The sequence below is a fragment of the Aythya ferina genome (assembly GCF_964211825.1).
Source record: "Aythya ferina genome assembly, chromosome: 3".
Classification (NCBI taxonomy): domain Eukaryota; kingdom Metazoa; phylum Chordata; class Aves; order Anseriformes; family Anatidae; genus Aythya; species Aythya ferina.
This window is the reverse complement of record NC_140298.1, coordinates 2886798-2899324: the sequence shown is the minus strand read 5'-3', so window position 1 is coordinate 2899324 and position 12527 is coordinate 2886798. Positions and strand designations below refer to the sequence as shown.

General features: G+C 40.2%; 1 long non-coding RNA gene across 1 annotated transcript in view; it reads left to right on the top strand.

The window, feature by feature from the left end:
- The window catches only part of LOC311434427, a 452952-nt gene that overhangs the window by 234521 nt on the left and 205904 nt on the right, over window positions 1-12527 (top strand). The window contains exons 4-6 of the long non-coding RNA XR_014691476.1: window positions 4590-4921; window positions 7925-8010; window positions 8484-8613. This is a non-coding gene — a long non-coding RNA (uncharacterized lncRNA). The remainder of the gene's footprint in view (window positions 1-4589; window positions 4922-7924; window positions 8011-8483; window positions 8614-12527) is intronic.

Below are 12527 nucleotides of genomic sequence, written 5' to 3'. Positions count from 1 at the left end.
TCTGAAGTACCTTTTGATATAGCTTGTCTTTTGATGATGATGGATTTGAGATCTTTTTACTACATCTTATTTCAAGAAGTATCCTTGGGAAGCATAGATTTAAAAACTGTTAAAGCAATACATCTGGTATTGCTTTAGGAATAAAATATTGTTTCTTTTCAAGCATTTCAGACTTCATTCTGAAATTAGTTACAAGCTACAGAACTCCACAAGAAAGAAAGAAAGAAAGATGTTGTTGTTGGTTCAGTGGCTGATGACAGCAATTGAAAATCTGCTGAAATGGATTTGTACAAAACTGTGATTTCTTAACTGCAGTTTCAGTACTATGGAACATGGTCTTCTGTGCAAACATGGGAAAAGAGTAGGAAATTGTCGCATAAACCAAACAAAATATTCTGCTGAAGTAAACGTTTTACTCTCTTGGAGTAAAACGTCATTACTGTAAGAATGGAGGAGCAATTACATCAGTTAAGTGCTTTGCACTTGTCAGTTCTCCTCGTGTTCTCCATGCTCAGTTGTAACTGGGCTGCTGGACTCCTGTTACAGACAGGAACATAAGCAATAACGTCCAAGGAGGAAACAGCATGTAAAGGAAAAAGCATCAGAAAAGGCTGCATAAAAACCTGCACATTCAGCTTTTCTCTCTGGTGATAACATCCATATTTAGTGTAGCTATAGTTCAACTTTTTTCTTTAAAAAAGATTAAGCACATAATCTGCTTTATCATTTTTAAACCATTCTTCTCATTTATAGGAGAAAAAAAAAAAAAGAGGTTTGTTTCCTGGATGAAAGCATAGCTCGGTATTTATTTGTTGTTTTTCTTTTGATGCATATTTTAATACTTCGACTGTAGGTCTGAGGAAAAGAAAAGTGGGGACCGCGTCCCACCGCCAGGTGGGTGAGAGAGGCAGCAGGGCCTGTGAAGGAAATTAGACAGATAAATATGAGCTTAAAGTCTCTAAATGAATCCGCTGAGCAGCGCGGTAATCCTGGGTAAGCTTTGCTCTTGGCAAACATTTATTCAATGGCCATTTAATAGCTCCTGACTGACAGCGCGTCCGTGGTGTAGGCTCGGTCCTCGCCTCCCCCTGCCCGTCACTCTGGAGAGAGTTTCCTCGCCTGCGAGCTGCGAGGGAGAGAGGGTGAAGCTGCTCTTTCTGAAAACTCCACTTGAACCAGGGTTCAAGGATAAATATTACCTCCCCTCGGATATGTTAACTATTTTTTAATGATGTGATCTGATATTTTAACAGTGTGCGCAGTGCAGCAGAGCTTTGGGTTTGTTGTTTAAATATCTTTGATGGTATGTCATAACAAATTAGTTTCTAAATGTTGCCAATTTGGCAGACAAAGCTGATTATTTCCTGCAATCACACTGCATATGTGCACAAGATTATAATTAATGACCAGGGATGCCAAGCACACTTTAATAATGATCCTTCAGCATTTAAGGGACTGTTAGAGTTATTGGCATTTGTGCCTCGTGTTGCAGAGGATGGGGGCAATGAATACTGATAGATCTATCAGTGTCATAGAATCCAATAGTTTCCTGATTTTTCTTATAAATTGGAGGATTCACTGGGAGTTATTGACAAAGCAGCTGCAGTGAATATTAACAGTGTTTGTGCTGCTTTCACTGAAGCAGTACGAACTCCTAATTAGATTGGAATTGCTCTTTTGGCAACTTCGCAAGGCAGTTTTCCTTTAGCATATTGTCCATTTTGTGTAAGGATTATAAGGAAATCAGCGATGGATTTTTGAAGAGCACCAGAATGTCAAGACAGCTGAGGGATGGATCAGAATAAAAACTAAAGTGGAAAGACACAATGGATTTTTGAAAAGAAAAGGAAAAAAATGGAGAGGTAAAAAAAAAGGGTAAAGCTTGTAATGTAGAAACAGGACATGGATCCAACTTCAGTGCTCTTTTGTGGATGGTCAGAGAAACATCTCTTTAGAGATGTTATAACACTGTATTTGGGGCAATGAGAGGGTGAAAAAATGCTACCAGCTCCAGTCCACTGCTCATTTAGCTTCAGTGCCTCCCTGCCCTCTTTGCTGAGGATAGTTTCTCCTGGGCAGGACGCAGATGTGGCCACAGCCTGTTTGTTATTTCCTCAGTACTTCCTTGGCACCGAAGGTTGTCCTTCGAGTTGAGGGTGAGCTGTTTGCTGCAGAGGGTTGTTGGTGACATGTGCAGCGAAGGCAGCACAAATCCGCCCCGGGCTCATGGCATGGCTGGGTGTCCCTGCCTCTGCCTCCCGAGGGACAGGGGGCACGTTCTGGCCCTCTTCCTTGGGGAACCTCACCCAGCCGCGTGTTCAGCTTTCCCAAAGGGGAGAATACAAGAAAGGAAGAGGGGTTAGGGATGGGATGGGGGATATGATGGAAGGAAACAGGCCACGTGAGCCTTTGGGGGTAAATTCCATTCAAAGCTTGCAACAAGCTGTTATTGAATTTCACACACGTTATTACACATGTGGACTTGAAAAATCTAACCTCGCTATCTATCTGAGGCAGAGGTAGATTTCCTGAATTTTTCTGTACTTTGTGTGATCTATCAAAATCCTGACCTGAGGTCTGTTTTATGGGGATTGTTACCATTAAAGCAGTCTTTGATCATCAAGCCTGAATACATCTCATAGCTTCCCTGTACTGTTTATGTCTGCTGATGTTCACCACGACTCTCGGTACTCTACTTTTCTAATTGAGCTCATTGAAATTGTTAACAGTAAATGAATTCTTGTTGATTTTTTTTTTTTTTTTCCAATTTGAAACATTATGGGTGATCTCTGGACTATGGACATTTTTGCTAACATTTCTGTAGGTGTTTCGAATCACTGGCTTGAAACCCAACCATTTAATCCATTAACATGCTGTTTTATTTTATTTTATTTTATTTTATTTTATTTTATTTTATTTTATTTTATTTTATTTTATTTTATTTTATTTTATTTTTTAAACTAGAATGATATGATTCAGACTCTTGAGGGGAAAAAAAAAGCTTTAAAGTTTATCCTAGATTATTTTGTGTATTATATACTTTGGTTCTTTTTTTTTTCAATCATTTTTACCTTTTCACTGCTTGATTTCCAATATGAACTCTGAATAGGATTCTGTTTAAATATGGGTATTTTTTTAATGTGTTTATTTTACAGAAGAAACTTCTAAGCAGGACAGACCTCAGCTGACTATCCTCTAGCCACTTGCCTTTTTAAGTCAGAGTTCATGGAAGCAGGCTTGCGGATTGCTATGTGTGCTAAGTTAAAACCCAGTCACCTCAGATAGCTGTGAGGGAGCACTTCCACACAGCTTGCATAAGAAAAGGAAAGCTGTGCTGGTGCTGATACGTCTCATTAAGTCAAACCCACAAAGTTCCAGCTCAATTTGACTCTGACTCATGTAACAGAACAAAATGTAAGTGATGACTTTGCAGAGTAGCCCAATACCTGAGAGGGAAGTGGAAGCAAACGTCCTCAGCCCGCTGTGAGCTGAACAGCTTGCGTATTTTGTGAGAGGCAGTGCTGGGAAAAAACAAAACAAAACAACAAAACAGAACAGGGAGGATTCCGGTCCTGAGGCCTCTTAGCAGTTTAGTAAATACCAGTGCCTCTTTCAGCATAAAGAGCAGATTTATTTAGAGTTAAAGAGCTTTATTTAAAACTCTTCCAGGCAGAGTTGGATGCCTGGTGTGCAGGTCCTCGGCTGCTTCTTCCAGTACAGTAAAGTGCAGGTCTGAGCAGTTTGGTTGGGTGCTTGCAAATTGGAGAGAGAAAGAAGAAAAAAAAGTCAAACCTTGGGAAGGTCTACAGGGATTAGTATTGCCAGAACACAGTCCCCAGGGCTCAGCTTTCCCTGCCCTTGGCCGCAGGAAGGTCAGCTGGGCAATCTGCAGCTCAGCTTTCCAGTCACTAACACCTAACAGTGACACAGGGCACTGGGCAGTCAAAATTGTGCTGATTGGGAGATCTACTGATAGAAACAACTGCCTAAAACCATTATACGGCTATTATTCATTAATATAAGGGAATTAAATTCTCATTGGTGATAAAAATTGTAGAATGCAGTTATATTATGAGAAAGTAAGAATATAATTGAGGTCTAGTATAAACAGAGGTGCCAGCATATGAGCTCTCCTGATATTGATCAATACCCATCTCTCACTGTAATTGTTCCAGTTTGTTTACTGCTGTGTTATGTGAGTTATCGATCTTCTCTTTCTAGCTTCTTTGTGTTCTTCCAGTTTCTAATTCATTTTTGCTTTTAGAGAGTTTAAATAAAAGCTTGAAAAAGATTATCAAGCTGAGCCTTGAGAAGGCATTGCTTAAAGCCAGCAGCCATGCCAAAAAAGAAAGAAAAAAATTACAATAATAATAATTTATAGACCTGATGACCATTCTAGCTCATCAATGAGCTGCCTGGTAGGGACAACAAATTAGAATAATTTATGGCCTGATTATGAGAGGCCCAGCATGGCCCTGCTCAGCATTGGGCAGTGCTCTGCATTCACTGTCTGTACTCACGGCGTGGTGGGGCTGATCCTCACAGCTTTCTCTCATATTTTATTTTTATTTTTTTTTTTTTTTGTGCAGAGGGGAAAGCAACGTCCATCTGTACCCAGCTTTCACTTCAGATTTTGTGAAATAACACCGACACCTGAGAGCGTACCCAAAACATCGTTGGTTGCCACTGGATGCTGAAGCATTGCGGTCATCTGATGTGTCCCTCCATAGGCAGGAAGTCTCCTACCTCTCGCTTCAGGTTGCAGTTGATCCGGAGGGGGATCCTGGGGATGGTAGCGCCCATTAGCGCAGTGTCAGCCTTCTTGCAGCATGGCTAATGCAGCATCTGAAAGGAGCAGACGTGCTCGGCTTAAGCAGCCGTAGTACTGCCACCAGAATAGCCAGGAATAACTTGGAGTCAGGTAACTTGTTTAATTTTTGAATCTCCCTGAGCGCGTTTTTCTTAATTGCAACAACACTCATGTTCACATAACCAAAGCTCTCTAGCAAGGGAACAATCACACTGTAGTTTTACATCATGATGTACTTTAATGTCTTTGCATAAAATGAATTTGCCCCTTTCTGAGCAGCTCAGTTTTCATATTTCTTTTCTCTTGGACCTCGTTTCAGTGTAGCTTGTTCTTCTTGCTGTATGTTCCCACCTGTGGCTGCTGCACTGGGTTTTACCTGCCCCTACAGCCTCTGTGCCTTCCCAAGTTCGAGCATCTTCAGGAGCATCCCTGGGCAGGCAGACAACCCGCATCAAGGGCAAAACCTGTCCCTACATTTCATCTTGACTTAGCTCTGGTGCAACCTACAAATGACAGTGATCTTTCAAAGCTAAGGAAGATCTGATGTCATCACTTTTTGTCATGCTATCTGGGAGTGTCTTTTTAACGTTGAATTTGAACAGAAATTAGATGCTTTGTGAGTTAAACTTTTCCTTTCTCACACCTCTCTTCTTGCCTTGGCTGCATCCCTCAGGTTTATTTTTGCACCTTCCTAGCTTGTTTCCCTGCCTTCTTTGCAGACTGCTGCTTTAGTTGTCCCTTGGCCCCTTCATTGGCATTCTCCAGGACCGCCTTCCTTTGAGGAAGGAGAATAACCCAGGGAAGCATGGTGTCCACGAGATTGTTATGGCTGTATAAAAACAGACTGAAATTGTGAGACCCCTTGTATATACTTTGTGTTCATGTGTGCTGGCTTCACGATAGGTAAGAGAAAGGAGAGGGATGAGACACATACCAATGTAGTCTGGGCCCCATCTCATACCTCTTGTTTTATTAAGCTGCATCACCCTAATTTTTTTAACAATTTCTTTGGCATATGTGAGTGACAGACCTCTGAAAAGCAGAACACGTATTTAGATACCCGAAAGAGGATTTAGGAGTCTTAAGTTTTAAACAACCTTGCTGATCAAATGATGAATATTCCTATTGCTGAACTTTTGACATTTTTCTTCATAACTTTATCAAGACTGGATAGCAATAGCTTTAAGAGTGCCCCTTCTTCTCCTTTCTCCCCTTTCATCCCTATCAGCAGGTATTAAAATGGCCTGTTTCCAGGTAAGAAAAATAGATGTCATATAATATATCTGCGGTTTTCTAAATGGCTTACACATCTCATTAACTTAGTATTTTTTTCCAGTGGTCACTTTAGATTTATTACTTTCAAACCATAATTTTTTAAATTTAATTTTGACCTGGCATTACCCTAAAATTAAATTCTGATCTACCCTCTACCTGAAATGGTCTGGGGAGGAAGCCATTTTGCATTACATTATCATCCTATCGAATTTAACTAATTTAAAGGTGACATGAATAAAATATTCATTAAAAGTACAGTAACCGTTTGTCTGTGATCTTTAGCAATGTCCCCATTAACTTTCAGTTGACTCTCAGTTGAAAATAGCAACCTCTCTTTCTAAGCCTTTCTGGAACAACTTTGATTTACATGAAGAACGTAGCCTGTCTTCTTGCTCTCTTACTCACTATTTGTTGAACTACCTTTTTATTTCCTTGCTCTGAGCTACAGCGCTTCCCTCCACAGTAGCCTGAAGTACAAATGCACTCATATATTAAAGCAGAGAGATATTGTGACACTGTCAATTTCTTTAAATAAAGAAAAGTATTCCTGGGGGTACTCAGCAGCTGTTTGGGAGACTAAACATCTTCTGTTTAGTTAAGCAATTTCTCACTGGTTGCCTCGCATCATTCTTGAATCCGTCCTTACTCTTGACATACACCAACTTTCAGCTTTCTGAAAATCATGAATTCATCAGTTCTCCAGACCAAGCTGCCTGTTGGCTTACCCGGGACTTCAAGTGGACCAGAACTCTAAAATCTAAGGGTTTTATTTTCTTGTAACTTTTTTTTTTTCCACATCTACAAATTGTTGGTAAGCAGACAGACAAAGTCCCTCCCTGTTGACAGTTCGTATTTCGAGCTATGTCTCAGTGAGCAGTGACACCTCGAGGTTAGGACCTGCTTCTTGCAGGGGTTGTGCTGCATTATGGTCCTGGTTTTACCACCTTTGAAGCACAAAACATTCCTTTCAACTCAGGAAACTTGTGTATGATAAGGCAGTGCATCATAATGAAAGAAAGATCATGAAAGTTTGAGATGGTTTAGCCTAGAGTAGTGAATAAACACTACCAAATATGTTGTCTTTGTTCCTTAGAACAGGAGTGATACATAAACTGGATTTGTAGTCTGTCATATTTGCCCATTTGTTTAAAAAGGTACAAGAAATAATCTTTCACATGTACTCAAGAATATTTTCTTGCACTAAACTAGCATACAGGAGTTACTATAGTTGTAAAGTGATAGTGTCTGATCTTTGAAAGGTAATTCCCTTACATTGCAAGGAGAGAAAATTCAGTATTACGGCCAAGTCAGATACACACGTGTAGCTCCATGACTAGTTCCACATTTGGTTAAGGGATAAGGAATTCAGCCAAGCAGGGATATTTTGCATCTGTAATCAGAGAAGCATTGCATGCCAGTTGGGTTCAGAGATGATGTAAATGGTGATAGCTCAGACTTTGTTGGAGCTGTGCTGATTTATCCGGGGTAAAAATCCAGCACCATTTTTGTAGTAGAATACAGGAAAGAAGGTATTCTTTTTCAGAATTATTTTTTTCAAATGGTAGCTGGAAGTATCTCATGCTTAAGTTTGTATTAAATAATAAGCAGAAATAAAAATTCTGTTGGGCATTTGAAACTCAGTTTGTGGCTCACATCAAACACTGGATGCTTAGAAATGCTTTATTCTCAAGTTACAGGCAGTGTTATAACAGTATGATGGAATCATAAATAACTTCTGCGTGCTCTGTTTTTGCCTTATTGATTGTGAAATGGTGGGATAATTTCAGGGGCTTTTTTCCTTAGAGATTCTCAGATAAAGTATTTTCCTCTTTCCCAAAGTTAATAACCAAAATCTGTTGATGCCACTGGGATGGAGATGTGGTCCATATTGCAAATGCTTGTCATTCTTCTTCCCCTTTAGAAGTGTGAGTACTCTGGATTACTTTTAACTGAAATTCAATGTTTCTTTCTTTTTCAGACCTTAGCACCTGTAGCTTTAGAGATATATTAATCCTTGGAGTATTTTAAAAGTAATTTAAAAAATCTGTTTATCTATATATGTAATTTGAACAAAAATAGTAATAAGTTAATAATATCAAAAATGATTCTTCCCAGTCCAGTCTCCAAGCTTGAATTCTTACAACTATCAAGCTGAAACATAATTTAAGTTGGGTTAGTCCCGAGGAAGTTATATGATTTCACTCTGCATTGCTGGGTCTAGAAGCAAACCCAGCTTCACTCCTTAAGAGGCAATAATCAGTGCTAAAGCAGCCATGCAGAGGTAGCAGCTCTGTGCTGTTCAATAAGGCAAATGGTGTATTTTACTCCAAAATGAGCTGTTCTTTTAATTAACGGCTGTCCAGCATACACATTCATTTCATCTCATTTTGTCTTGCAGATCAGGCAGTGGACATGCATCTGGTCCTGCCAGCATTACGAGTGCCGGCCTCCAATCTGCAGCAGATAAAAGACAGGGATCAGAGCCACGTGCCCTAGCTGCCAACCATGGAGCTCTCAGCAACCTCGAGGTACTGTATGAGCTTTACTTTGCCCCACAGACCTGCATTAGAGGGAGAGCAAAACTCATCCTCATGTATTATCATGGTATCATTAATGATTTCAGCCAGGCTCAAATGTTGTGCCACAAGTCATGGTACTTGGGTGTCTGAGGGACGTGCTTTGGTTTGTATAAACAGTGCTCACCGTGTGGCAGCAGGGGACATAGCTGCTAGAAGCTGCCTGTGTGCAGGGCATCCCTGTGGCAGGCTGCTGGTGTCACACTAGGAGAGCGGAGTTTGGAGCTTTAAGATCATTTTAGTGAATTACACAAGCCTCACCCACTGTCAGAGATCTCTCATATAAAAAAAAAAAAAAAAAAAAAAAAAAAAAAAAAAGGCAAGATGTCCTGGCATGTATTTAATACCTTTGAAGGTTTGATTCAATTTTTAAGAAGTCCAGTGAGTGCACAAAAATCAAAATTAAAGTTAGATCAAATTTACCCAAGTCAATACAATGTTAATGAATTTAGAAGACGCATGGCTCGAAAATTCCTTAGGGCCAGCGGGGCAAGCTCTGCCAATATATGCCAAAGGGTTAACAAAAGGTACAGTAGCAATTACAGCAGGACACTGAGTGGAGTGAATTTTTTTTTTTGGTACTAACTTTTCCTTTTTGTATCTTTCTTGAACAAAAACATAAAGCCCGGGAAATGGATATTTTTCATGCTACAGCAGTGACAATTTATGGATCCAATAATTTCTCAGATGCTACTTGAAAAATGTTTCTTTATCCAGAGGTTAACTCCTTTAGGAGTACAAACCTCTAAATTTTCTCACTTGCTCTATTAGTTGGTACAACTAGATTCGCCACAGTTATAAATCTATCAGTTTTCTAGTCTATAACGGAATAATCCCTGAAATCTCATAGATACAAATGGAATTGCTAATTTTCAATAAATCTGCAGTAACAGGTAATAGTGTCATGGTCCCCAGTTCCAATCATTTTTGCAATAATAAATGAGACTACAGAAGAGTCACTTTTGGCCATAAAATCTACTGTTCAGGGCACAGATTTTAACCCCCAAAGTACTTAACCAATTCCCCTCTCTTTGTTGTTGTCACTGTTGCACCACAGCTTCTATTCCTAATGTGAGATCAGAGCCATTCTGGACCACACATGTTATTTATAGGCTGGTTTCGGGGGGAAATGGAGCGTATTTTTCTCATGTATATTTTCAGCCTGACAGTATTCAGTACAGGGCAGCAAATTCAGGCTATTTGTATGAGCCCAGAGATAGATGCAATTCACCTGAAGCTTCCCGCCTGCCCAACCTCAAGCCTGAAATCTGATTTTGAGGTTAGACAAGGGTGCTGTGAATGTCTCTGCCCACTGTGCTGAGGAAAACTGGTACTGTCATCTGCGGAAGCTTTGAAAGCTTGTGCTCAGGTGCCTGCTGCTAAGGGTTTGTGGAACTACTTAATTCTAAAATGCTCCACAACTGCCACAGTTTGCTGGAATTTTTGGCATTCCTTCCTACAAAAACCACTGGCTTTTTGGGGTGCTACATACAGAGGCCGGATTGAATTTGGGAGCATCAAACTCTGTAGGCAGGTCGATCCAATTTGGCACAGTCTAAGAGCGTGCAGTACAAAACTTCATCTTTCAAAGGCTTGAACACTGAATTTAACAGTAACTTTAAGTCACTAGACTGCTCACAGTCATGCAGTTAGCTAAATACCTTCCTAGTTTATACAACCAAATACATGCATACATCTTTACAGAAACAAGGCCCAAAAGGGAATGGCTGGAATGGATATAAGGGCCTGGAGAGCTGTAATTACTTGTCCAAGATGTTAAAAATGGCTCCAAGAGTAGAATCCATGTCTCTGGAGTCCCAGTTCAGGGATCTGCCAACACGGCTTGGACTTTCAGTGCCAGCAAGATAACACTGAAAAATATTAAATGTGTTAGAAACATGCTGAAAGAAAAAGTTATATTAACAAAAGATGTCTCAGAGCTATATTGATTTTCAGTTCTGGGTGGAAGAAACTCTCTAGACAAACATTTAAACACATTATTGTCTTCTATTTACTCAGCAGATATACCTAGTATACTTTATGAGATGAGTTCAGGAGGGAAGAAGTCAATTAAAATCCGAATCTCATGCAGTTATAGAAGATTAAAATAACCCCATATTTGTTACATTGAGCTTTAATGGTAACACCCAAACCACAAGAGCACCTGAACCTAGCTCTAAATCTTAAACACCACGTGCTTTCCCTGCACATGTTCTGTGAACTGGATTAAGCTTCACAAAGTACACAAGCCACTTTCCTTTAGTTAAGACACGTTTGTGAAGCTTATACTTGTTCAACATGGGCTAAATGATAGATGAGCCAGCTCATGAGCTGATATCAGTCAGAAGAGCTCCACTGTACCAGACAGGGCAAGATCCTATGCTGGTTTTATTTGAAAAAAAAAAAAAAAAAAGTATTTCTGTCTGTCAGAACTCCTACATGATGAGTGGGTTCAAGAATAAATTGGTCAAGAAACCAACCACTCTGAGGTTTAGTACAGAATGCAGAGGTGCCCGTGACAGCTACTTTTCAGCTGTACCATCCAGTATGGACTATCACATCATCCTGCCAGTACGTTCTCATGAGCAATGGAAATGTGATCTTTTTGCTTCATGAAAAGTTCTGTTGATCTTCTTTTGTGCTTTTACCAAAGCTTTCTGATACTGTTGAGCTCTCGCCAGGATGCCTGAGATAATTGTCTAAGCTTTCTGAGGTTTTTCTCTAAATGTTGACTCCTGTTCATTTACATGCAACAACCACAGGATTAAGTGCTGGCAGTAGAGCAGATGCTAAAATATGTTTATTCTAGAGGTTAATGAGCAATAGAAAGGCCAGACTACACATACTGGTACTTGCATCAGTATGGAGTTCTGCTGATTTTACTGTGCATTTAGCTTCATTTAACCATCTAGTAGTTTCATGGGCAACCACACATCACACAAGAGCACTTAGTTAAAAAGCATTTTATTTAATATGCTTTTTACAGAAAAGGTGCCAGAGATGCATGAAATAGATCTCTTGTTTGTTGGGAGTATGTATGGGAAATGGCACACAGCGTACCAATGGGTGGGTACTGAAGTGAAATGTTCAACACGTGCCCTTAGACCAAAATCTGCTGCCTCTCACATCAGTGAAGCCCCAGCCCTACTGTCCTAACCCCAGTTTCTCTGCTGTGTGACAGATTGCTGGATGTGTGTCCTTGTGCAAGGAGGAAAATGAGATTTGATCTAAGTAGCGTTAAGTCTTCCACAGAAATCTTTATAGGGGATGTAGGGCTTGTATATAGGAATTACAAAAGAAGCAGGAATGCAAGGGAAAAAACATTTTACTGTTTTCACACCCAAAAATGCAGTATATTACCCATGCCAAAAATGCTTCAGGAAATTAAAAGCCAATCAAATGAAAGCCAAAATGATGCTAGCAGGAAAGGAGCTGTAAAAGGCGTGCGGGTTCAGAGGGAATTTGAAGATTGAGAGTCAGAGGAAAATAAAAAACAAACTTCTGAGATTGTTAGAAACAGAAGGTAAATGAGAAAAGAGATGAGTTAAAAACAGAAGAGAAAATGATCAATAGCAAAGAAGAAATTAAAGAAAATGAGATGGGACACAGGGCATGTTTCTTTGTTTCAGCCTTGGCTCCAGAGCCTGGGGCAAAGCAGTCGCCTCAGGCCGGTCAGCCAGGAGGGTGCGACCCAAGGCAGCGCAGTGAAGGCAAGGGAGCAAAGTGCCAGAGGAAGCAACACAACATTGCCAGGCCCAGAGGAAATTTAGTCGGGAGTCTGGAAGGAATTTGGGAGTGCAGTAGCTCAGTCAGTGTTGCATTTTACAGGCTCCTTACGATGAGTAAATGTTTCAGAAAGTGGAGGA